The sequence below is a fragment of the Pezoporus occidentalis genome, unplaced genomic scaffold (genome assembly GCF_034315485.1).
Source record: "Pezoporus occidentalis ecotype Australia unplaced genomic scaffold, CSIRO_AGI_Poc_V1 ctg151, whole genome shotgun sequence".
NCBI lineage: Eukaryota > Metazoa > Chordata > Aves > Psittaciformes > Psittacidae > Pezoporus > Pezoporus occidentalis.
Window position 1 is genome coordinate 2,874,887 of NW_026913328.1, and position 25,263 is coordinate 2,900,149.

A 25,263-nucleotide genomic window follows, 5' to 3' on the forward strand; every position below is an offset into this window, starting at 1 on the left:
AAAATCACCTAGTTCCAAATCCTCTGTCATGGGCAGGGATGCCTCACCCTAGACCATGTCACCCAAGGCTCTCTCCAGCCTGGCCTTGAACACTGCCAGGGATGCAGCATTTACCACCTCTTTGGGCAACCTGTGCCAGTGCCTCACCATCGTCACAGTAAAGAACCTCTTCCTTATATGTAACCTGAACTTCTCCTATTTGAATCCATTACCCCTTGTCCTATCAGTACAGTTCCTGATGAACAGGCTGCAAAATTAATTCTTCTGAATAGATTCTGAAAGAAGTCCACAGCATTTAGGGTAGACCTGGAGTTGACATTTCTCCTTAATAAACCCCAATTATCCTTAATAAAAGCTGACCTGGGCTCTCCTGATCATGTGAATCCAGAAAGAGAGCATTATACAAACTATCCAGACTTTTCCTAGATTAGAAGAGTCTATCCATTGCTTTAAAAACATATGAACAGGCTGGTTCTAATTACAGACACCTTAATGAGACACAACACCAGGAGGCCAAATTGTATTCTCAGTATTTACAGTGCAATCACCACAGTATGCAGAGCGCACAGTTTATATTCTTAGGTATCTATCCTGAAAACTCAGAATAAAATTGCCTGTATGTCTCTCCATCCATTCTAAAAAATTAGTCCAGTCTGTTAAATTGTTTAGGCAGCCCACAGGCCTCAGCTTCATTAAAGCCACTGACCCAAGGAAAGCTGGAGGCCATGGAAGGCTGGTCATGGACAGATATTTGCTCTACAGGCAGCTGCTGTGGTTTGATGTTACTGCCAATAGCTATTGATCATTGTCCTGAGGAAGTTTACTGCTCTCACTATTATACAGTGGAGTGGGTTGCAAAACAAACTATGCTATTTAAACAGTCTTGATAGATGGCCTAAGTTAGCAGGACTGATTTTACTGTAAACATACGTTGGAGTATTCATAAAAACAACTTTGCCAACAACTTGTGCCAACATCCAGCTGCTGGGAGATAATTTGGGGTCTGTGGGGAGGGTGTAATATCTCAAACCAGCATGCCCTGCTCAGGAAGAGGGTATCAGCCTGTAAAGATTGCACTAACTTTACTTAGTTGTAGCCTTTTTTGTGTCAGGCTTCAAAAGATATATTGTGCTGAAGTGCCTTATGTCAGAGACCTCCTTGTACAAAGTTTGGTCATGATCCATTTCCAAACACACAAAGCAACTAGTCATAATTCCATCAGCATGTAGCTTTAGTTTCATTGTCTGACTCTTAGTGACTGCACTGATAAGTGTTTCACTTACCTAGCAGAGGTAAAAAGGTGATTTTATTTGGGTTGGGGTTTGTTTGATTTTTTTTCAGAAAAGAAAAAGGGTAAGTCCCAAAATATCTGCTTCTTTAATGTAAATGCTATGACTCTCTTTCCTAGTTGCTGGGTGGATTTTGCGATGGTTTTAATAAAAACAATTTTTCTAATATAAAGAGGACTCTGTGGATGCCTGATCAAGAGGACTCCATAGATGAAGAGCTCTATAGACAGACAGGAACAGCCTCACGCTCACAAGCCCTTGTTCTCATGGGGGACTTCAACCTCCTTGATATCTGTTGGAGGGTCTTCACCAGCAAATGCTCTGACCACACCACCCAAGTCTTGAAAGGCAGACACAGGGAATGTAAGAATGAAGAAGGGGAAAATGGATGACCCGGGGAATAACAGACCAGTCAGTCTCACCTCTGTGCCTGGCAAAATCTTGGAGCAGATGCTCCTGGAAGGCATGCTAAGGCACATGAAAAACAACAAGGTGCTTGGTGACAGCCAGCATGGCTTCAGTAAGGGGAAATACTGCCTGACTATTTTGGTGGCCTTCTATGATGGGGCTACGGAACTGATGGACAGGGGTAGAGCAGTTGACGTCATCTACCTGGACTTGTGCAAAGCGTTCAACACTGTCCCACACGACATCCTTGTCTCTAAATTGATGGGTGGACCACTCGGTGATAAAGAACTGGCTGGCTGGCAGCACACAGAGTCGTGGTCAATGGCTCAATGACACCAAGCTGTGTGATTCAGTTGATACACTGGAGGGAAGGAATGGCATCCAGAGGGACCTCGACACGCTTGTGAGGTGGGCTGATGCCAACCTCATGAAGTTTAACCATGCCAAGTGCAAGGTCCTACCCCTGGGTTGGAGCAATCCCAGGCACAGCTACAGGTTTGGCAGAGAAGAGATTCAGAGCAGCCCTGCGGAGAAGGACTTGGGGGTGTTGGTTGATGAGAAACTTAGCATGAGCCGGCTTCATTGTGTGCTTGCAGCCTAGAAAGCCAACCATATCCTGGGCTGCATCAAAAGGAGCGTGAACAGCAGGTCAAAGGAGGTGATGCTGCCCCTCTGCTCTGCTCTTGTGATGCCTCTCTTAGAGTATTGTGTGCAGTGCTGGTGTCCTCAACATAAAAAGGACATGGAACTGTTGGAACAAGTCCAGACGAGGGCCACGAGGATGATCAGGGGACTGGAGCACCTCATAGCAGCCTTCCAGTATCTGAAGGGAGCCTATAAGGATGCTGTGGAGGGACTATTAGGGACTATCACGAACAGGACAAGGGGTAATGGGTTAAAAGTTTATATTGAATATAAGGTGGAAGTTTTTAACTGTAAGGGTGCTGAGGCACCTGAATGGGTTGCCCAAGGAAGCTGTGAATGCTCCATCCCTGGCGGTGTTCAAGGCCAGGTTGGATAGAGCCTTGGGTGAGATGGTTTAGTGTGAGGTGTCCCTGCCCATGACAAGGTGGCTGGAACTAGATGATCTTAAGGTCCTTTCCAACCCTAACTATTCTATGATTCTTTGAGTCTAATATGAACTACCAAAGTCACACAAATAGCACACACAAGTTTGTTGAACATTTCCTCTGCATGTAATAAAATTATAATAGTTTTATACTTTAAGGGTATGTTTGTCTTACATTAAACCCTCTCCATGTATTGATGAATGCTAGTCTATTTTTGTTAAGACCAGTTTGGACTCGATTAAAATAGTATAGGTTTAAGCTACGCAATAATCCCAAAAGCCTGATAAGAGTCCTTGTTTAATATCTTCAAAAAAACTTTAATTAAAGAAGGAAGGTCCAGATCCTCATCTGTTGTAAAGTGACATTATTTTTAACGGAGCTATACAAATTTTCACCCACTTAATGTCTGATCCTTTGACTGTGCCTTGTTTGGTGTTAACTAGGTTTATTCTCTTTCACTGTTAATGAAATGTTTTCTGCTTCATTTCCTGAATAAAATGTCAGCTGACTAAAAGAAAAAAATCCCTCCACTATACGTGTACTAGCAAACAGATTTTCCCCAGTCAACACTGACACTGACTTCAACAGAGAGTCGTTATTTTATAATAGTTGAGAAACTGATCCTGAGGATTTCTAATTTTGGTAGGCTTTTAAATAAAATCCTAAAATGGAGCTCTGCATCCATGAACCATACCATGTTTAAAAAAAAAAAAAAAAAAAAATTTAGCACTCTGCAAAATAGCTTAAGAATCTTCTTAGTGAAATTAAATCAGAAGTTAATTTTTCAGGTTTTCCAGGGGGGTATCTGTTTTACGTTTCAATAACTACATGGTTTAATGAAAACTTGATTTCAGTATAGTACAAGAAGCAAAAGGTATCCTTTTGTGTTTAGCTGTATGCCCAATCACTATGAAAACTTCAGAACTCTTGACAGAAATTCATTATTACATTTATTGCAAAGCTTCATGTTTAAGATATTAAAAAATGCTGTCAGAAAGTGGAGAGGTTGTGTGAATCAAAGTTTTATCAAGATTTTACTATTTATCAAAGCAGATGACGGTTTCTTGGAACAAATACTCTTAATGATAACTGTTTCTTTTTAAATTCAGAGTCCATGGCAACAGCTTTTCAAACTGTATAAACCATTCATTTCAATAAGAAACAGTACATACTGAATTAAATACAAGTTCTGTTAATATTATTTGATTATGGACTAGAGCAAGCAAGTGTGGTCAAGTTTATGGTCAAATAGTAAATTCAAAATCTTTGGAAATTGTAGAATGATTGAATTCTGGGGGAAAAAGCAGTTCTCAAATGGAATGTTTACCTACATGATATAGAAATGACAGTTTATAAGTGACTAAAACATCTGGATGGTCCCTTCTGTTTTCTTCATGAAAACCCCAGCTAAAAGAATTTCTCACATGATATACTAATGTGATCCACATTGAACTATTAGGATGAAATCTTTGCCCACTGTCTTCCCCATTGACTTTGACAGGACAAGAATTTAATCTTTAAGGTACTCAGCTTACTCTAAAACCAGATAACAGGACCGTTTTGCTCATCAAGGATGACTAACGATATGATGCCTAAATATCAGAGATGTCTAGCTAGATATTTCCTAAACTACATCTACATTATTAAAAATAACTTGGCTGATACCCAAGTGCACTTTGTCTACAAGAATACACGAGCCTTCTCCACAAATTTTGCTATGCCATATACAGAAAATTCCACTTTATTCCCCATCTATATTTTGATATTAAAAGAGCATGTTTAAGTAGAGAGGGAAATCTTTTCTTAAATGTCTAGAAGTACAAGTGAACTTTAGGCTGAAAGTTTGGTTTCGTAAGAAACACATTTATTGAAATGTTCCCATGGTCAATGTTATTGTTATTACTGCTACTGTTGCTATTATTATTGCTATTGACTTCTGGGAAAACTAGATTTCTAAAAATCTAGACTGGGAATACAATATTAACCAACTGATTGGCACGATGCTCATAGTAATAGAATTCTAGATGAATTAAGTTTAAAATATCTTTATCATTAGAATACTTCGTTTTCAGTTTCTACTGTTCTTTAGACATTTTTTTAATTTAGTGCATATGAATGCATATAGCCTGCAGTCCTAAATGCAGTTTATTACTTAGGCTGTGATTCTATAGGTGAATTCACATAGGAAGACCCTTTGCACCTATGCAGTGCTCCAAACCTCTATACTTGTGTTCATGAGTATATTCATGTGTTGTATTGTACAAATTGGCTGATGACTGAAGCTGTTTTTAGTAATTATTCTAAAATGTCTTGGTATTATTTTTATACCGGTTTTTTTTTTTAAGCTTCAAATGTTCAGAGTGTTATGTATTTCCGAGCTCAAAAATATATTTCTTTGGAGTAAATAATAATCTCATTTTACCATTTCTTAAGCTTCATAGTATATTTTGGGAAAGAAACAAAAGATTTAGGATATGAATCACATATCTGGCTTTAGAAGAAGTCCCTTTTAAAAACTGTACCAAAACCTTTCTTATCTGATATTTTGACTGACTAACTTGCAACCAATGTTATAAAAGGGATCAAAATACTCCCTTATATCCCCTGAGATTATTAACTACAATAACTGAAATATATTTGCAAAAAAAAATCACAGCTAGAAGTGTATGTTTCCTGACCTTTATGAGCACTCTATCACAACAATTTTTCTTACAGTTGTAACACATTTAGAGTTTGTGGTCTTGGTATGTTTTCAAGTATTTAGGAAAACTTTAAATCTCTCACAAAACTGGTTGCTTAAATTTTATTCAGACAATGAAGATTAAAGACTGATCATAAGATCTACCTGTACAAAACAGGACAATCTGTTACAAGCAGACTTCTTTACTCTCGAAGGTGATCTTTCTGATCAGGCCTCCTTATTGACCCTACTTACTCAGAGTGAACAGGTCACAGAGGCCGTCCACAAAGAACATTTTTTTGGAGTAAAGTCTAACATTGTATCTTCATTCTTTACTGTGACAGTAACATGCTGCCACTTTTCTGTATTTCTCCTTGCATGTTTTTATAGTGCATTTCTGATTGATTTAGGTTGTTGGATGAACAAGTGCTAACAAGATATTTGAAAAATTTATTGCATTCAAGCAGAAGGTTGTTGGGCTTTTTCTTTTTTTGTTTTAATATAGGCTGATTATAAGTTCCACTGACGTTATCAGTGAAGCTTCTATTCATTCCAGCATGGTTTTCCAATACTTTTAGTTTCTTTTCTTAGAGTACACATAGATCTAGAATATATAGGACACATTCCTTCATATGTTTGGGCTTCTAATGCCACCTAATTTTAAGTGTCAGAGGCTAGAAAGGAGAACCTAGCTCTTCACCTGTAGGATCAAGTATCTTGGGAAGATGGTATAAACTACATCATCAGTGGCTGACTCTCTAAGAAAGCTATATTTGAAATATGTTTCCCCCTTAAGAAACCTCTGAAAACCCTTGAAACTGTAGACGACAGAGTACTTCAGAAAGTTTTCCATAAATGTATTTTCATTTTTGTACACAGGTCTTTATGGTTGCTTCGCATGCAAACTTCAGTATGAGTTAAGAATTCCTCTAAAAAATTATGCAAAAATCCTGAGAAAATAAAAAATACAAAATAGATCACTTATATGTCAATATTGTAAGAGGGTGTTTGTCCTGGGTTCAGCAGTAGCAGTCATTTTTCCCCTTCTTGGTAGCTGGTGCAGTGCAATGTTTTGACTTTCAGCTCGGGGACAGAGCTGATAACAAGCGATGTTTTGGTTTGGCCAAGGACTTTGTGAGCCTCATGCTCTGCCAGGGAGGAGGGGAAGCCAGGAGGAAGCAGAGACAGGACACCTGACCCAAACTGACCAAAGAGGTATTCCATACCACAGCACGTCATGCCCAGGATGTAACTGGGAGTTAGCCGGAAGGGCCGGGGACTGCAGGGTTGGAGGAGGTATCGGTCCGAGCTTGGTCGGGCTGGGGGGGGCGAGTTATCGGTCGGCTGGTGGTGAGATGATGTATTCTCTTCCCTTGTTATTTCCTTTATCATTATTATCATTGGTGGTAGCAGTAGTGATTTGTGTTATACCTTAGTTACTAAACTGTTCTTATCTCAACCCGTGGGAGTTGCATTCTTTTCGATTCTCCTCTCCGTCCCTCCGAGAGCAGGGGGAGGGCAAGAAAAAGGGGGGGAAGTGAGCGAACGAATTACCTGACTGGGTTTAAACCACGACAGTGTTTTAATAGCATCAAATGTGAAAATGTCATCAGCTTCTGAGAGCAGAAATCCGCACATACTATATTGTGCTCACTTTTCAGTACGATCAGTTCTAAGTGCCATTACTAGACCTTATATTCTGTGATTGTTAGTAATATAAGCATTCTAACCTGGACGGTATGATTTTAGTATCTTATCTGAAAGCAAATATAGCAGGGTCCCTATAGTCTTAGTTAGGCCCTGTATTTTTAGAAGTATCTTTGGATATGCTATATACCAATATAAATAAAACATGATTCGTTCAGAAACACATGCTAAAATGTTCAGACTTCTGTCTTTTTGCCAGTCAACAAAATGCTTTTCAATTAATCCCCCCCCCCTTTTTTTTTTTGTTTGTTTTGTTTTTGGACCAGCTCTTTTATGTTCTGCTTACCCTTCATTGAAAAAAGGCGATTCCCTCCTTCTCTGTTCTAGTGTAACTTTGCAGATAACTAGAAAAACTTAGGTTCTTCCAGAGTTCTCACAGAAGCTCGGTTTCAGTCAATCACTTTTTCTGGGATCATAGGAACTTCTTCAAGGTCTGTTGCTCTTTTGACCTACTTTGACTACAGTTGTAATGATCCCTTAAAGACTCCAGAACTGAAGATAGAAGGTAAGGAATTCAGCTCCATATTCTTTCATAACTTCCAGCTCTATAGCAGAAAGTAGGAAACAAGTATCCCCAGGAATGCCTTCTTGGTTCTCTTTCCCCTTAAAGCTCTTTTTATCTTTTTTTTTTCCTCCTCCCAATATCCACCTGCAATTAAGCTTCTTCTGAAGCCCTTAGTGACATATTTTCATGGATCTTTTGAGTGGAGAAAAGCAGGTCTTTTACTTTTCTTAACTATTTTTAGCAGACAGACTCAAAGTCATCTCTCTCACTGAAGAAAACAGATCTCCTCAGATTATCATATTCTTAGCACTTAAAAGAAGCTAAGACAAACAAAAAATGAATGGAGTCATTTGCAGAAAAGCCGATTAAATTGCTGAGAACCAGTGACATACTGGTGGTTACTTGGGAAAGTGATGACCATGGCATTTACAGCTTATGATGGTTATACCAGATTTTGTATAGTTTTTGACTGTCCAGGCCTTCATAATGCATCAGATCTCATTAGGGCAATTTGCTCATGTCAATTGCTGTTACAAAGTGGTAGGCATATGGATGGGGTACTGTAACAGCAGCCTGTCCTGGAGCCTGTACTGAACTTTTCTGAGATGTGCCTTGGATTTTGTAAATAATTGAAAATGGTAAGTGGCAGGAGAGCTAGCAGCAGGAAGCACACAACTCACTGTAGTGTGTGTGTGAGCAGCTCCCCTGGACTAAATAAAATCAATGATCACCAACCAGCCTTCCTTGGGTACTATAAAAGCTAAAGATCCCATATTGCCTTTTATAAATGAAAACCAAGTAACTGATAGCAGTGACAGCTGCTGAGAGCATACCACCCACTGCCTGTTCTCAGTGCATCTTTCTTTTCCCTGTCTCCACCAACAGAAACAACAGATATATTGCAAACACGAATGACTGGCATTGCTGTTGTACACAGATGAACTCACTTGTTGCCTCATAATTGGAAACAAAAAAATGGAAGTACTGCCAGCAAAATGTCGTTAATGAGGCACTCTGTGGGCTCTGATTTCAAAAGCTAAAATTTGCTTAAATCAAAATAATAAGGAAGAATTCTCTAGGATACTACTGAGAATTCAGACAGCTCTTGATATGTCCCCTCCATCCCCATCTAGTTCTATACATTCCCCACCACCACCAGCTGGGGATAATAGTAGGAAGGAAATGTACTACCGGACTCAGTGCATTGCTGTGAGGTTATTAATCAGTCAATGTTTGTGAAGTGCAGTGAAAATGAAACGCTACCCATAACTGCTAAATATTATCTTTTTACAGACTCATTCTCCCCCTCCAGCTTTTCAGCCTACTCTTATTTCCTTCTCTTGTAGTACTACTATATACTTTGGAGTGTGTATTTTCAGCATATCTAAACAGCACATCAGGATTCCAATCTGCAGAGTGGGCTCGTATTCAGGAGGCAAGGTCTGTTCTGTGAAATGTCTGTCTGAAAAAGTTTTTACAGTTAGTTGCTCTAGAGAGCCCTGAATATGCTATTCCTTCACAAAGTTTCTTCCTACTATCCAAAAATTACTCTAAACAATATCTGAGACAGCAGCTAACCTACTTTAAGCTGAAGCATTGACTCATGACTATTTAGGTGCCTGGCTTTGTACTTACAGGCATTCCGTGCTGTTGGACTACTTTTCTGTTACTGAACAAAACAAAAACTGCATTCAGTCTGGAACCTTCCTCAGACTTACTGGTGCCCTAGGGCACACAAAGGAAATCTTTGCTTTTTAGAGGTCATTCACTCTCTTTCATGATGATGAGAATCTACAATCCAATCTCTTCTCTTGAAAAGAGAGATATTCAGATCTCCACTTCTTCTCCATCAGCAAGAGTAGCTTGAAATCCCTGTTTTAAAAGAGATTCAGAGACACAGGATGTCTTCCTACTCCTACCCATCATCCCCATTTTCCTGTTCAGGTCATTCTTTTGTGACTGGAAAGTAAAAGAGCAATGAGAGACTGAGAACAGCATTCTCATCCACTTCCCAGACCACACAGGAAAGCATGATTCTATTAAGTGCTGTTAAGTGAGCCACAGTAGCAGAAGCAACATGCAGCACAGTGCAGAGCTGAAGAAAGGCACAGGTGACAGGGTACTTTGCTAAGCAGGTAGACAGTCCAGAGAGGCAATAAGAAGGGCTTAGGCCTCTGGTAGTCTCCAGCCAGCATTGTCAGGTATATATATAGGTAAAACAGTACTGATTTAAATCACACATGTTGATAGTTCTGAGCTACAGGGGATGTCTTGTGTTAAAAATCTACCATAAACGTAGAAAATTTGGAGCAGTTCACTGCTGATGGTTCAGTGCAGTAAGAAAAGAGCCATGAGTAGGCTTCTAAGAGATCCCCCAAAATACAATCACCCCAGACAGTATATTTTTCATTTTAAAAATGATAAAATTTAAGAATTGTCAATAGGGAAAACATGTCGAGTTTATCAGTGTATTTTCTGTCTAATTTTAGAAGCATCAATTATCTAATTTTAAAGGTCTTCCATTCCACTACTTTTCAAATTACAAATCCCAAACAATACATTCTGCTAATCTGGAATGTACATGCTTAACTGGGTATTTTTACATGAAACAAAATATTTCTGGGGGAAAGTCCAGTTTAATATGTAGCACACACTTCTTGTGCCTTCTTCTGTATTGAGGTTATGAAGATGTGTTTTTGCTTTAAATGAACAGACCACATTTTCACAGCCAGCTGCACTGGAATGACATGGGGTCTAAGTTACTTTCCTATTAGAAAAAAGTCAAATTTCCTATATAGAATCATAGAATAGTTAGGGTTGGAAAGGACCTTAAGATCATCTAGTTCCATTCCCCTGCCATGGGCAGGGATGCCTGACATATAATTGAGGATCGATTAGAAGGACTACAGCAGTCACTGTCCAGTTTTGCTTTTCTCATTTCTCTAAGGCACTATGTTCTGAGGTATACAGAATGAGGCGTTTTTCCTTTTTCTTTTTTTTCTTTCCCCTAAGTCAGTCTTTAAATTCAGACCAAACTAGCATTTTATTTGATGGATATTCTGTGCCTTAGGAAATGCAGGATATCAGAACTGTTATACCCCTGTGTGATGGACAATGATAAGATCTGAAAATCTCTCGATGATTGACAAGAGTTGAACTTTTAAAGTTCTCAGAACTCATTTGAAGGATGATGTCAGACTTTTATCTCAGGATAGCAATTTTGGTGGGTGAGGCATTCAACAGGAAGAGATCAGCTGTGTCAAAAGAGCTGAGGTAGTGATGTTTCAAATGTATCATGTCCGAAGAGTAAGGACACTGGTACTGCCACAGCCAAACCTCCTAAATTTATTCCATGCTCAGTGACTTCACACCCAAGCAAATATCTACACATATCTACAGAAGATCATGAAGCAGACATGAAATACACATATACCTAAGAAAAAATTAATTAGTAACAACTGAACAATTCTTCCTATGTTTAGGATTTTTTTTTCCTTATAATACATGGAGCCTCAGGCTGGACTATTCACCACTGTAGTCTTATCCTGACTGCTCCAAACTCAGTATATATTGCTGGGATAAAATATGAATTCTATTGCATCAAAGAGAGTATTATATACTTCATAAAAGAGAGTCTTTATTCCCCATATATACATATTGGGTACAAATTCAAATGTTTGTTAGAAGATTATATGATTATCATCTAACATACTTCTAAAAGACAGTAGAGTCCTTTCAGATTCTTGGGAGAGGAACTTTGATTTTACATTACAGTATAAACAATATGGTTTATAAAGAAAGTTTGGGTTTTTTTTATTTATTTTTACATCTTTCATTCATTTCCTGTTCAAACTCCAAGCAGCCACTAGTACAGAAACAGTCTTGGAATGCAAAGAGCTTTGGTGTGACTTTCCCTCAGATGGCACAAGCAGCCTGCGTGCTTTCACGAAATGTGCATACATGGCAAGTAAGATTGAAAAACTTACTTTATTGATTTCACATCAATCTTAGTTACTATATCACATAGCATTTTGCAGTATCTGTAAGCTAGAACCATGCTCTTTGATAGTTAGAGCTGCACAGTGGATGGACTCTTTCAATGAGTATAAAATCAAAAGTTACTCAGATTCATGAGAAATATACATAATAGTTTTAAGGGATTTGTAAACTTCTGAGAGTGCTGAGGGTGTAATTCATTAAGAACTGAGTAATTCTTGCAGTATGAACATGTCAGTTGTCAGCATGGGCAATTATTTAGGAAAATTACCAGTGGCGGTTTTCAATGGGCTTCCAGCTTAGGAAGCTGCGGAAGCTGGTAGATCTAACAGAGAAGGGATTAAGCCGTCTGTACTCATCAATTTTCTATATTCCTCCCTGAACATCTTCCATTAGCTGCTGCTTAGGACAGAATATTCAGCAAGGTGGACCTTTGGTCTGTCACAGTGTGGTTCTTACATTTTTATGAGCTTGGTAACAGCAAGCTTTGTTACTGTGGAGTCACATAAATCTCCACTGCGGATTTATGTTCATTTAAAAGAGAACTGAGGGGAAAATTTGAGGAAAGATCTTTCTTTCTCACTCACTCTCTTTTCAGAACATAAGCTCCTGCTATGAAACAGCTAGACAGCTTTTTCCTCAGAATTGTATGCAGTCTCATTGCTACACAGCATCTAGCACCTGCGCGCTGATTCCAAAAGTCAACTTGGAGTAAGTAATGCAATGGCCGTGCTGCAGCCCAAGTGACAAAGGTAAATTAACATATGCACTGGTCACACAAATTATTTATGCCATTAATGTGAAATAATGTGAAAGCATGGCCACCATAACAAGCAGCTTAGTGAGGAGGTAAATAAAATCTAGGACACAGACTGGTTGAGCTTAGCTGAATCACATCAGGTTATTGATCCCATGTCTTTTCTACCCCACAACAAAAAATCAAATCTAACAGCAGAATGTGGAATTTTGAAACTTTTCAGACACCTTCCTATCCTAATCAAAGTTACAGGCAGCCAATACCAGCTGCTGCCTTTACTCTAAAGTAACACTAAAGATAAGAAACAGTTGTGCTTTAAAAAATATAATAGTTCTCTAATAATTAATCAAAAATTAAAAAATATCCTCAACATTTTGAAAATGCTAACCTAAATAATCCTAACTTAATCTTTAGTCTAAAGGCATTTAGCCAATTGCCTTTCTGGTCAATTTAAAGAAAAAACTGGGAAACTTTTTGCAAAAAGCAAATGATTAGATCTTTAAATGAAAATACTCTATTCTAGCATTACTACCAGACAGCAGAAAAAAAACATAAAGACCATGTGTCCATTCCAATGAGCTCAAATTTCAAATGTGGGAATACTCACGATGAATGGCTTGCAAACAAGCTAAAGAATTATTTGCAGACATTGTTTAGCAAATTCACCGAATAAATTATTTGTTATGAATTATTCACCCCACTGTATTACTTACCCTCATCAGGCATTAAAGCCATTGAAACTTGAGCTTTATTGATAACCATTAGAATTATGAATTGTAATTAATTCCTAACGTTGTTGTCAAGAGACTGCAACATGACTGAAAAGTGCGCAACATTCCAAAGGCATCAATGACACAAATAATTCCCTGAATGCAAAACATGGCATTAAAATAGGCTGAAAATAAATCACCATCAATGAGTAAGCAATATAATAATTTGCTGCTAAAACAATTAACATTTCAAATGTTAATTCTTCTACTCTCTACAGCCCAGATAAAAATGATTCACTGAGCCCAAGAAAGCTTCAAGCAAATCTAACAAGGGGAAAAAAAAAAGTTCTTTTGGAGAATTTACTTTCTATCTCTTTGTTGCAATTGTTGGAGAATTTTTAAAGAATTTTTTACCTCATAATTTACTGCTACTGAGAATCACACAACATAATCATCTGTTGGTTTTTTTTAATATAAAAATAAAAATGCAGAAAATTAAAGTGGTGATAGACCATATGCCTGTACACTACGTTCATCTTACATACAAGATAGACATGAACAAAATGTTCATTTGAAATGCAATCCACCCTCCTTTAACTCTCATAAGTAACATTGAATGTCAGTAGCCTGAGTGTCTTTGCTTCTTTACAACATTTTACTACAGGAATTGTACCCAAATTTTACTTTTTTCAGAATTTTTTTTGTCTTGCTTCTTTCAAATTTTGGTATTAACAAATATTGCAATTTCCTTGCTGTAAGTATGTTTGATCTAGAGTTTGGAACCCATTAAAATCTTTTCTCTGTAGTGTGATGCCCTCACTACTATATTTTCAGTTGAGATAAACTTGTCATAGTAATTGTTGCTGTCATCACAGTATTAAGGTTCATTTTGATTTCTTTTTGAGTCTATATGTTTGCTTAGCTCTTCTAGCAGCATGACTAATCAGGATATTTGAGATCTAAGCTTCAAGATTTCTAGTATTTGTGTGGTCATTTGAATTATGGAGGCCAGGCAATGCTTAATTCATTGTCTGAAGAATCCTCAGAAACATAACTGTCATTGCAGTTAACGTTACAAGAAAACTTCTGATTATGGTTACAGCCATCTAAGTTTTGCTGTATGTTACCAATCATTTTGGAATATACAAGTCCAGAGCATTTTATTCTGGTTGCTTGAACAGTTGTGACGCAGTTTATTAAACCACACCAGCAACATTACTAAGTATTTTGCAAGATAAAAACCCCTCATGAAACATTTCTTTTGAGGGGTTGTTTTTACCCTTTATTCCTATTAGTGTAGTAAGACAAATCTATGAAGGCAAGACTGCATTTGGACCTAATTACCTTAAAAAACACCACTAGATATACAACACTAAATTTTTCTCAAATAATTGGAATATTACTACTCCTATTTTGCCAATCCAGACAGCTAAGACATGAATATCTAAAGATAGCAAAGTGGCTTAGAAACAAGAAAGAATCAATAAGTATTAGAGCTTCCATGAATACACAGCAAAATATTAATAAAATATCAGCCATGAAAATCTGACTTGTTCATAATTAATTAGAGTACATCTGATACTTTTATTAGCTGAGAACCGTATTTATAATAAATGACCTGTCAAGAAGCATTTTGAATACAAAATGAAGGTTAAAATAATTCTAATATGGGCAAAGCTTTCTTATTCCTATAAACTAGTACGGCTTTGTATAAATGTGAAAGATCTCATCTGTCACTACTGTAGCATTGGTTTCTTTTCTGGGGGGAGGGGAAAGGACTATGTTAAGTAGACAACTGCATCTTAAAAGTTCATGGCTATGCATGTTACTTGAATGCAGTGGCAAACTAATTTAGTTCCACTTGTGATCTTGCAATAATTTCTGTCAATCAGGATGGCATTAATAAAAAACCTCAATCTAAACAGAAGTGCTGTGCAGCGTGTATAATGTATACACTCATTGAAAGAGGCTGAAAAGATTGCAGTCACACAATTAGGGTAACATTTGACAGCTTTAATCACTTTGAATCTCTTCACTTCACTTTTAAATGTCAAAACCACCTCCAGAGATCTCATCAGAACAAAGCATTACTTAAATTGCAAATGAAACTATCCAAATTCAGCACACTATTATTAAAAATATAAAAAATGACCCACATTATTTTATGAAAAACATTTGTAAAACATTCTATGATGCAACATTTAAATGAGCAAAACAGGTAACAACTATGCTCATTAAAAAAAGGTATAAATGCTAAATTTACTCTCCATTAGCATGTCACAGGATGTTATTTTTCACACTGTGTTGTGCTATCTTTCCTAAGAAACCAGGATTACTTCTTCCATATAAAGAAATTAAGAGTATTCAAACTATGAGATACTTGAAATTTGGTGAGGAAAGACAGATGCCTGTAAACATGTTTTTGTACTGATATATCAAAAGGCCGTTTATCCAATTCTTTTTCTTGGTCCTTTTTCTACAACAACTGTAGCTGCTACCTCCATGACATATTGCCATGCATTCTGGTGACATACTTGTACACATACAGTGGGCAGTGATATATCCTTGTTTTAAATGAATCCTTTAATTCATTTTTTCTCTATGTTCACTGAACCATACTTTTGAAGAATTTAAAAATGCTGTAGTATGAAATCTATTAAAAAAAAATCACTCTATAATATCTGTTATCCATTTATATTTATGTAATTATTTTAACAGTGTTAGTTCTTTTCCCATCTAAACCACTATCCTATCTGAAAAAAGTATGACCAGAAAAAATCTCTTTGTGTCAATAAAGTATTTTCTCTAGCTATTACTCAGTAGATATTCCTATAGTGAAGCCAGCAGCATTTTACACACATCATTGTACTCTTTGATAGCCTTTCAGATTGGTAAGAAAACCAGCCACTAGAAAGCTGAGGTCGCAATAATATCTACAGGTGGGTATTTCTTGTGATGAAATTCTCTTGGATGATCACAGGGTTGCAGCCCAACTAAAACACTGGCCCTATTTTTTTCTTTTTTCTTTTCTTCTTTTTTTTTTTTCCTCAGAAGTTTATGATTTCCTAGTTTTTGATGATGAAAAAATTGATCCTATCACATCCAACCTGATTTTAGTGGAATTATATTTTCTCAGCATCAAATCAAGGTTCCTAAAGAGATACTGAAGTATCCCATAGCCGACAAATATCAGATACCAAAATATTAAATTAGTCTAGAGTATGTGTTTTAGTTTCATTATTCATAGCACTGGAGTTAAAAGCTTTGCTGGGATGTTACATTTGATTTAATTAACTGTTCATCTTCGTGCAGTGTGAAGAATTAAAACAGGGAATAGAACAGGAAAAAAATTATTCCCGTTGAGACCTACAGAAGTCACTTACTGTTGAAAAACTTCTAAAACCTGCCCCTCTCCCACACTCAAGAACCATTGCACCAATCAGTAAAATTTAAACAGCATCTAGTTTGAAAAGGATGCAGCTGATCACTAATATATGGACTTGTAGCCAGGAGATACCACACACAGCATGCCTATTAACAGGTCACTGAGTTTCTTTCTCTTTTCAATATACCTCAGTGCATGGCAGCTAGTTTTCTCACTCAGCCACACACAGCATGTGCAACTTTGAACAATTCTGCACTGCAGGGAATATTTTGCAGAAGCTACATGAGAAGATTACCAAGTGGCTTACTGCTTGCTCTCTTTGTCCTTGGGTTTGCTGACTCCAATGATGGGGCAAATATGGTATATGACATAAAGAAAAGGTTACTTGCCTAAGTGTCATATTCCCTGAATTGTGTTCTTAGTAACCACGAGCCTTCATATTTCTAGATTTAAGCACACTTTCCTGCCTTTGTAGATAGTGTGCGAGCACATTACCTGATTTTTGTAAAAAGGTTTACACCTTGAGAAAATTGCAAATGTTTTGTGACCTGCCCTGTAACATTGTCACTCAGTGAGATCTTGGTGCGGTTAAGTTCACCAGAATTTCATCTATTATGTATAGGGTTAATTCTAGATAGCAATACAAACCAAGGTATATTTCTTGTACTACTGTTTTCTTGTGTGACCTTGTACAAGTCATTTTACCCCAGAGGATGTCACTTTCTTCCTATGTAAAATGCCCAGAGAACATTAATATTCCTCATTTTGTCATCCTGCAAATTCCTTAAATGTAAAGATTCAAAGTAAGGGCAAGATACTGCTCCAATTATCAAATATACATTGCTGACCAGAAAGGATCTTTTATTCTATTTAGGCATTTGTAGATCTGAACTGTGGCACCCATTTAAGCTGCAAACTGGTTGTTTACTTTCTTTATTTCATAGTGTCACATACAGTAGGATGTTTGAAAAAAAATACTGAGGTCACTGGAAGGTCCTCCCACAGGGCCAAACACTCTAATGTGAACATATATTATTCACTAAGTTATAAGCAAGGGAAGGCAATTACAGCAGAAAGAAAGAAATGCTGCAGCAGTGGCAGTATTCAGTGTGTCACAGAGCAAAAACAGAGGAGCACTGAAAGTCAGGAATTGGGTAAACTTATCATCTGTTACTATCACAGTATTGACAAAGGCCAAATAAGTTTCAAGGCCTTATTAAAGTTGATCTGTACACACAGTTAGTAGAAAGACAATACCTGACTTAAAGAGCTTGCAATCTAATCAAAGGCTTATTATGAGAAAGCCTTTCCACAAGGGGATGAAAAACCACAAATGGATACATAGGGGCAAATAGAGACAGCTTGTCTGCTCAATTAGATGTTGATTCAACATTCTCAAACCAGCCCTGAGTGAGACAAACAATGCTGGCATGGGGCCACTCTTGCTTGTGGCCAAGAATCAGATGAGAATGATGAAACACAGCTTCTAAAATGAGGCCAAAAATGGAATGGACTTAACAAATTTGTTGCAAGACCAAAGCAAGTGGTTGGTGTTTTTGGCCAAATGTTTGAAACATCATATAACACCAAGGATCCAGTAAGCAGATTGCTTGCTGGTACAGCAGTGGTAGACAGAGTAATTATTTCCTCTGTTGAGGAGTATTGTGTCGTTTGGCTAAATGACAGATTTAGAATTTACTGTAAAAAAGACTCTGGCTTTCTTATTTTGCTATGTAGCTTGCAAATGCAGCTACACTGGCTTGAACAACAGCTTGTCAGATTTATTTCATGATAACTAACTATGATTTGCACTGTAGGAACTTCTGATAAGTACCTGAAGCAATGCTGTGAAAATAAAAAGATTATACATTTTTCTGTACTATGATAGAAACTGTAGCTCAATTAGAGCCCACATTCTTTCTTAAAATTCTTGGAAAATATTCATGATAACTGTTTATGGAGAGCATTCCTTTCTTCTCTGGCTTACTTGAAAAACTAACTGAAAGTGCAATGAAAACTAACCTGCTTTAAATGAATTAATGTTAATTGGCAGGTTGACATGATATTGAAGGAAACCTGAAAACTCAATTGACTACTTTGTGAAATACCAAGAATTTCTAATTTTGCTACATAAAATATAAATTTTGCAACTCACATTTTTTAAAAGGTAAAGCTTTTTTACAAGCATATACTTACCTATTGACATATTTATTACAGCAATTCAAACTGATCTTTCCCACTCTTTTTTGTGTGCTAAATACCTAGTGTGCTATAGAATAGCAGTGGATGTTTCTTCCCCTCTTGCCATAGTATTTTAAGAATTTGTGTATGTATATAAAAAAAATTAAGCTTTTTGCTTGTCAATTATAATTCAGAACTCATCTAAGGACTGAAAAAGACAAAATTATTAGCAAGAGAACTGGGCATGCCCAAGGCTGATGCCCTGGTGAGGAGGGAATTATTTTAATAAGTGTGAGAAAGAGGTTTAAGAATCTTGCTTTCCCACTGGGAAAGGAACTGAGCACAGTATGAATCAAAGTTCTAAAGTAAACTAAGCAAGATAGACTGTTACACCATTTAGCAGGCCAGCTCCTTAAGTTATATTATCCAAGCTTTCAGAATGTAAAGGACCTTTCTTCAGGGATGAATTATGGATATCATGTTAAATTTATAACCCACATCCATTACAAAGACCTATTTTAGCCTCTTGTCTAATTATGATTTAGAAAATTGGTTTGGTCTGAAAATTGTCTGATTTACTCTAAAGGCAAAGGAGAATGTTTCCACAGAGTGCAAAGATAATTTATGGCACAGTTTCTCAGGCAGAGGTCATTCAATTATTTTCCTGATTTAAAATTTTGTCTTTCTTCTAACATTTCTTGGCTCCACCTAGGTCAAGAATAGATTGTTTTTAATCATTTCAAGTCTACTTCTTTTTTTATTGTTTGTTTTCTTTTAAAGTAGGAAGCTATTGAAAAATTGTGAATTATAGTTCATAAAATAATAATACATATTCATAATTATGCTTTTGTAGGTTGCTGTTTTCTATCACAATTCTACAGATCAGGGAAAGAAACCTCCAAGGAAAAGGGTTAGAATGAGGTTTTTGTAAAGAACAATGTATATGTGTATATTTTTCTATTATCTTCTTGAAAATCAGAGGAACATATGAGCTGAAAATTACTCCAGTGCATCATGCAATTGCAAACACTTTTATTTCTAGCTTTAGAAAATTCAGTCACATTTTAATGCAGCAGCAGACATAATTATTCTTTAAAATTTTTGATAAAGCTAGTTATCTTAATGTGAGAAAAAACCCTCAGCTCTGCCTGAGGGGATCTGAGCTGTGTTCTTGAACAGCAAGACTACATGTGGAAGGGTTTTCAGTGCCTGCTGTTAATGAGATCCTTATTTAAGGGATTAGGTTTTTCCCATCTAGTTAGAAAGAAAGGGACCCACAGGAGGAGGATGAGAAGACTTTTCGAAAAGAAGGAGAACATTCAGACAGAGAAGGGCAAAGAGATTCAAATTCCTATTCTAGTAAGGTAACAATATATATATATATATATATATACACACATATATATAAACCTTAAACCTAGAAACCATCTGTTTTTATTTCTAGGTCAGTGGCTTTGCAAGTTTAAAAGCGAGATAATTATTATATATAATATTAAAGTACTTTGAGACATTAAATAATTTCTGCATGTGTAATGGAAAGAATTTAGGATACAACTGAAAGGTTATAAAAAAAACTTAAGGATTTTCCTTTGTGGGTTGTGGGTTTTTTTTTTCAATCCTGCTCAGAATAAGAGAGCAACATGCATTTTGGGAATTCTGGATGTAGTCAGTTTCTTTCTTATTGGTAATTGTGAAGGAGTGGCGTCCTTCAGGGATCGGTTTTGGGACCAGTCTTGTTCAACATCTTTGTCGCTGACATGGACAGTGGGATTGAGTGCACCCTCAGCAAGTTTGGCGATGACACCAAGCTGTGAGGTTCAGCTGATACGCTGGAGAGAAGGAATGCCATCCAGAGGGACCTCAACACACTTGTGAGGTGGGCTGATGCCAACCTCATGAAGTTTAACCATGACAAGTGCAAGGTCCTCCTACCCCTGGGTCGGAGCAATCCCAGGCACAGCTACAGGTTGGGCAGAGAAGAGATTCAGAGCAGCCCTGCGGAGAAGGACTTGGGGGTGTTGATTGATGAGAAAATGAACATGAGCCAGCTTCAGTGTGCGCTCGCAGCCCAGAAAACCAACCGTATCCTGGGCTGCATCAAAAGGAGCGTGACCAGCAGGTCGAAGGAGGTGATCCTGCCCCTCTGCTCTGCTCTCGTGAGACCTCACCTGGAGTATTGTGTGCAGTTCTGGTGTCGTCAACATAAAAAGGACATGGAACTGCTGGAACAAGTCCAGGGGAGTGCCACGAGGATGATCGGGGGACTGGAGCACCTCCTGTATGAAGACAGGCTGAGGAAGTTGGGGCTGTTCAGCCTGGAGAAGAGAAGGCTGCGTGGAGACCTTATAGCAGCCTTCCAGTATCTGAAGGGGGGCTACAGGGATGCTGGGGAGGGACTCTTCATTAGGGACTGTAGTGATAGGACAAGGGGTAACGGATTAAAACTTAAGCAGAGAAGTTTAGATTGGATATAAGGAAGAAATTCATTCCTGTTAGGGTGGTGAGGCACTGGAATGGGTTGCCCAGGGAGGTTGTGAATGCTCCATCCCTGGCGGTGTTCAAGGCCAGGTTCGACGAAGTCTTGGGTGATATGGTTTAGTGTGAGGTGTCCCTTCCCATGGCAAGGTGGTTGGAACTAGATGATCTTAAGGTCCTTTCCAACCCTAACTATTCTATGGTTCTATGATTCTAAGTTATGCAGATGAGATATTCTCAGATGCATGCAATGGAATATTAATTTTATAAAATGAAATGCTTTTATCAAGTGGGAGGAGTAGACTAGTATTATACACTTTATACAAAAAGAATTTGGAGCAAACTTCATCATATAAAAATTAACTATCTCCTTTAGGTGCTTCCTATACCAATACTAGTATCTTGCTCCAAACATGAAGCACGAGTTTGTTCCTCATTTTCAATCCTCCAAATTTGGATTGCATTTTTATGAATTCTCCAATCATGAGCAAAATCAGTCCCCACCTGGGACTTCAGTACTCCACTCACAAAGCTGAGACGAATGTTGTCAGAGAGGCTCCCAGAGAGAAATCCAGACTCTCTTAAAAGGCAAATTGGAGACAACCACAAACTAATAAAAATGTAACAGGAAAATAGTTTTTCTCTGCTCTGTGTTTGTCTGTGCAACTAATCTAAGCTTGATTCAATAATAATGTGTTCTATTTCTTATGGGCAGTCCTTACTTGAGCTATTTTTTGGGTGAACTCTGTCGAATATACAAAAAAACCAAAATCTAAAAAGAAAAATGTCTTTAAGGCTCTAAAACATAGTCTGCTGAGCAACTTAAGATGACAGATAGAGAGCAGCCTTTCTACATAGGTGAAGCCATACCATTCAATGCTTATATATACAAAGATATTCATGATGTCAGGTAGAATGTGAATTTACAGTATAATCTCTTTTAAGCTACTCCTATTAACAATCTCCCATCAAATTTCTGCTTGTAACCTCTTAGTCTGCTCTGCCTTTGAGTGATATGTTAGAACATAAAGGCATAAAAAGCACCTTTAGAATTGCTTAGAATGTCTATAATAGGAGGTGCTGGATAGAGTTAGGACCTGCATTTACATCTTTGCCATGTTTTCCCTTAGAAAACTGTCCTTTCAACATTCCTCGCAAAAGAAATTTCTTTTCCCACAATCATTGCCATTATTCACACAGCTGCTAACTGTCAAATTGTGAATGTTGGATATGAGTGACTTGAATCAAGGTGTAAGTGAGGCTGAAATTTGGGGGAGAGTGTTCACAGATTGAATTCATACTTTATAAATTATATAAGAATATTTGCAGGAAAAAATAAATTGTCAAATAAATTATAATTAAAAAAACCTCAGTCATGTCCTAAGGAGCAAACATTTTTAATTTTTATTTTTCCCTTGGTTTCCTTGCTTGTGGTGCCTCTGTGATAGACACGATAAAAGTTTCTTCTAAAACGGAAAGTGTGAATGCTAAACACTTTATAGACTAAAAAGCACTGCTATAGTCCCCTTTTACAGCACAGCTGCCATCCCTTCTCTCTAGTTCTTTCTCTCTTTTCTTTTAACCCCGTGCAGCATTACTCAGTGTAGGGTCTGCCAAACAAGAGGTGAGAGATGATGGACCCCCTGAGGAATGAGAAAATGGAGAGGTTGACTGCACACACTGCACATGAATAGTAGGAGGAGATGCTATTCTACTCTGGTTCCTTTCTGCCATCTAAAGGTATCCTCTAAAGTAACTTAGCATTACACAGTGCTTTGAGCAATGAACTGTGAGTCAGGAAACCTGGGTTCTGTCCCTCACTGCATAATTTTGAATAAATCACTTCCCTGGACTCAGTTTCTCAATCTGTAAAACACTCATTATGACTATCTTTTGAAAGCTACTTTATGATGTGTGGCTGGAAAGCAAGCTAGAAGTGCAAAAATTCTTTAAATCATCTCTTCACTAATGCAGCAATGGAAAGCTGGGGTAACTGATGTGAGGGAAAAATGCATATAATTACAGTGCTTGAAGACTAGCACTGCTCCACATGACAGTTAACTTGGACATCTCTCTATCCATTACACAGCTGCATATAACCAGCTTATCTGCACATTATAATGAATAGTTGATTATAGGTAGCTATGACTAACAAAATAAAGAAAGGGTGAGGGGAGAGGAGAGAGGAACAAGAACAGTTGCATTTTCTAAATCATGAGGGGAGTCAGCAACAGAAGTTTTGCTTGAATTTTGTACCTAACACAGTGCTTCTGTACTTCCGCTTCAGAAGAGGATACAGCACTCAATGACCAAGCAGTCTTTCTGGTCCATATTTCCATGAATCCCAAAATTTACAGAGTTTTATCTACTAATTTTACTACTAATAAGGGTCTGCTGCAGCATGTTCTTTTTCTAGGTTCATACAATTATAGGGTAGTGTAATGGAACACAGATCTCCTTAAAAATAAATACACGCCTTAATGCGTAAAGCTAGGAGTGTGTACACAGAGGCTGCACAAAACATGGGACTTAAGAAACAGCAAAGACTCAAAAGACAACTTTTCTCTTGAGTCCAGTACCAGCTTCATCAGGGCAGAAAAAAAAAAAAGAAAAAAAAAAAGAGTGTAATTCCAAGTTTGGGGAAGGTATGATGTCTTTAATTTTTGTCTTGGGTGTCTAATTTATTGTTACTATTTCAAGTTAAATACAGTACCTAACTCCTTCTTTGGACTTTACTATTAGTCTCTCTGGCTACATCTGTTCCTGGATAAATCCACCCTACTGATCCCTTGGCCATGTGGTAGCCTGGCTCGGATCCATGCTATTCAAGTTTTCGTGCCCTACAAAAAGAATGCTTAAGGTTTACTGTGTCTTTACTGCATAACAGTAGGAACTTGTCATGCTGTTGTAACTACCTCATTATCCTTTACTTGGCAATAGAGGTCCTTCTCTATACACTCCTCTGTGATTCAGCTGGCAGGACAGCAAAACCTGTGAAGATGTTGTTTAAGGAATCAAGTTCCCTCAGAGTGCCAAATACGGCACAGCTCATACCTACACTGTATGCTGGGTACACCATCTGGCAGACTGACCTCTGAACCATGCCTGGCAACTACTCTGAATAGGCTGCTTGATCCAAGCTAGACTGGAGCTGTAATGCTAGCAAGTACGTCGACAAAGACACATGCATTAGAGGATTAGGCTCCTGGAGCAAAATGTACAATGAATAAACTTAACAGCATGCATGCATGCATGCATTTGTAGTGTCCCATTTCTGTAACAATACGATAGTGCCTTCCTTTCTGATATGCTTGTTGTGGGTGGAGAAAACCCTGAATAGCTCTGAAATGCTCAGAAGTCAATAACTTCGATTGCTAGTTTCATTGGGTTTTGGATTATAGATTAAAGGATCAATGGAAGAAAACTAAGAAAGGTCAGCCTATTGTAAATGTCTTCCTAGCTGTTATGAAGGGATCTGGTCCAGATCAAGAAGATTCTGCTCAAAAAGACAGAAAACTAGTACATAATATAGACTTGAGCTGAAAGCAGCACAAACCTACACATAAGAAGAGTCTTAGCTAATTTGAGAAAGGTGGAAATTAATAATAACTCAAAGAGGAAGAAGTAAGAATAACAGCTAATTAGTTACAATGTAATATTTTTATATATCATATTTTAAAACCAGTAATAAGTAAAAAATTCCCCCATAGACAACCTAACCATCACTTTCTCACTCATATTTTTAGTAAGAGACACAGCAGAGGTGGCTATTAGACAGTGGTACCTCCTTTTTTGATAAGTTTCATAAGAGTATTCCAAACAAAAACAGGAAGAAATTTAGCCTAACATTTTTAAAACAAAGAAATGGCTTGTCTGTTTAACATACGTGTATGCACACACATGCAAAAGCTCCAAAGCAGAGAAAATATAGGAAGAGACAATCAGCCATGATAAAACAGATGAACATCTACGGCCTTACAAATGATACCAAGATTACTTATACTTGGACACTGAGAAAAAGGCGGAAGAGGGATTTGACGGTGAGGTTAAACTGGGTGGGGCAGTAATGAGGAAGATGCCTTCATCAGATATATCAGTAA

General features: G+C 37.6%; 1 long non-coding RNA gene across 1 annotated transcript; it reads left to right on the forward strand.

Annotated features, from left to right (window-relative positions):
- Positions 1-11,329: 11,329 nt before the first annotated feature.
- LOC134159780 (uncharacterized) lies at positions 11,330-15,049 on the forward strand. Its single transcript, XR_009963301.1, has 2 exons — positions 11,330-11,626; positions 13,401-15,049. It is a non-coding gene; the product is annotated as an uncharacterized LOC134159780 (long non-coding RNA).
- Positions 15,050-25,263: the final 10,214 nt, after the last annotated feature.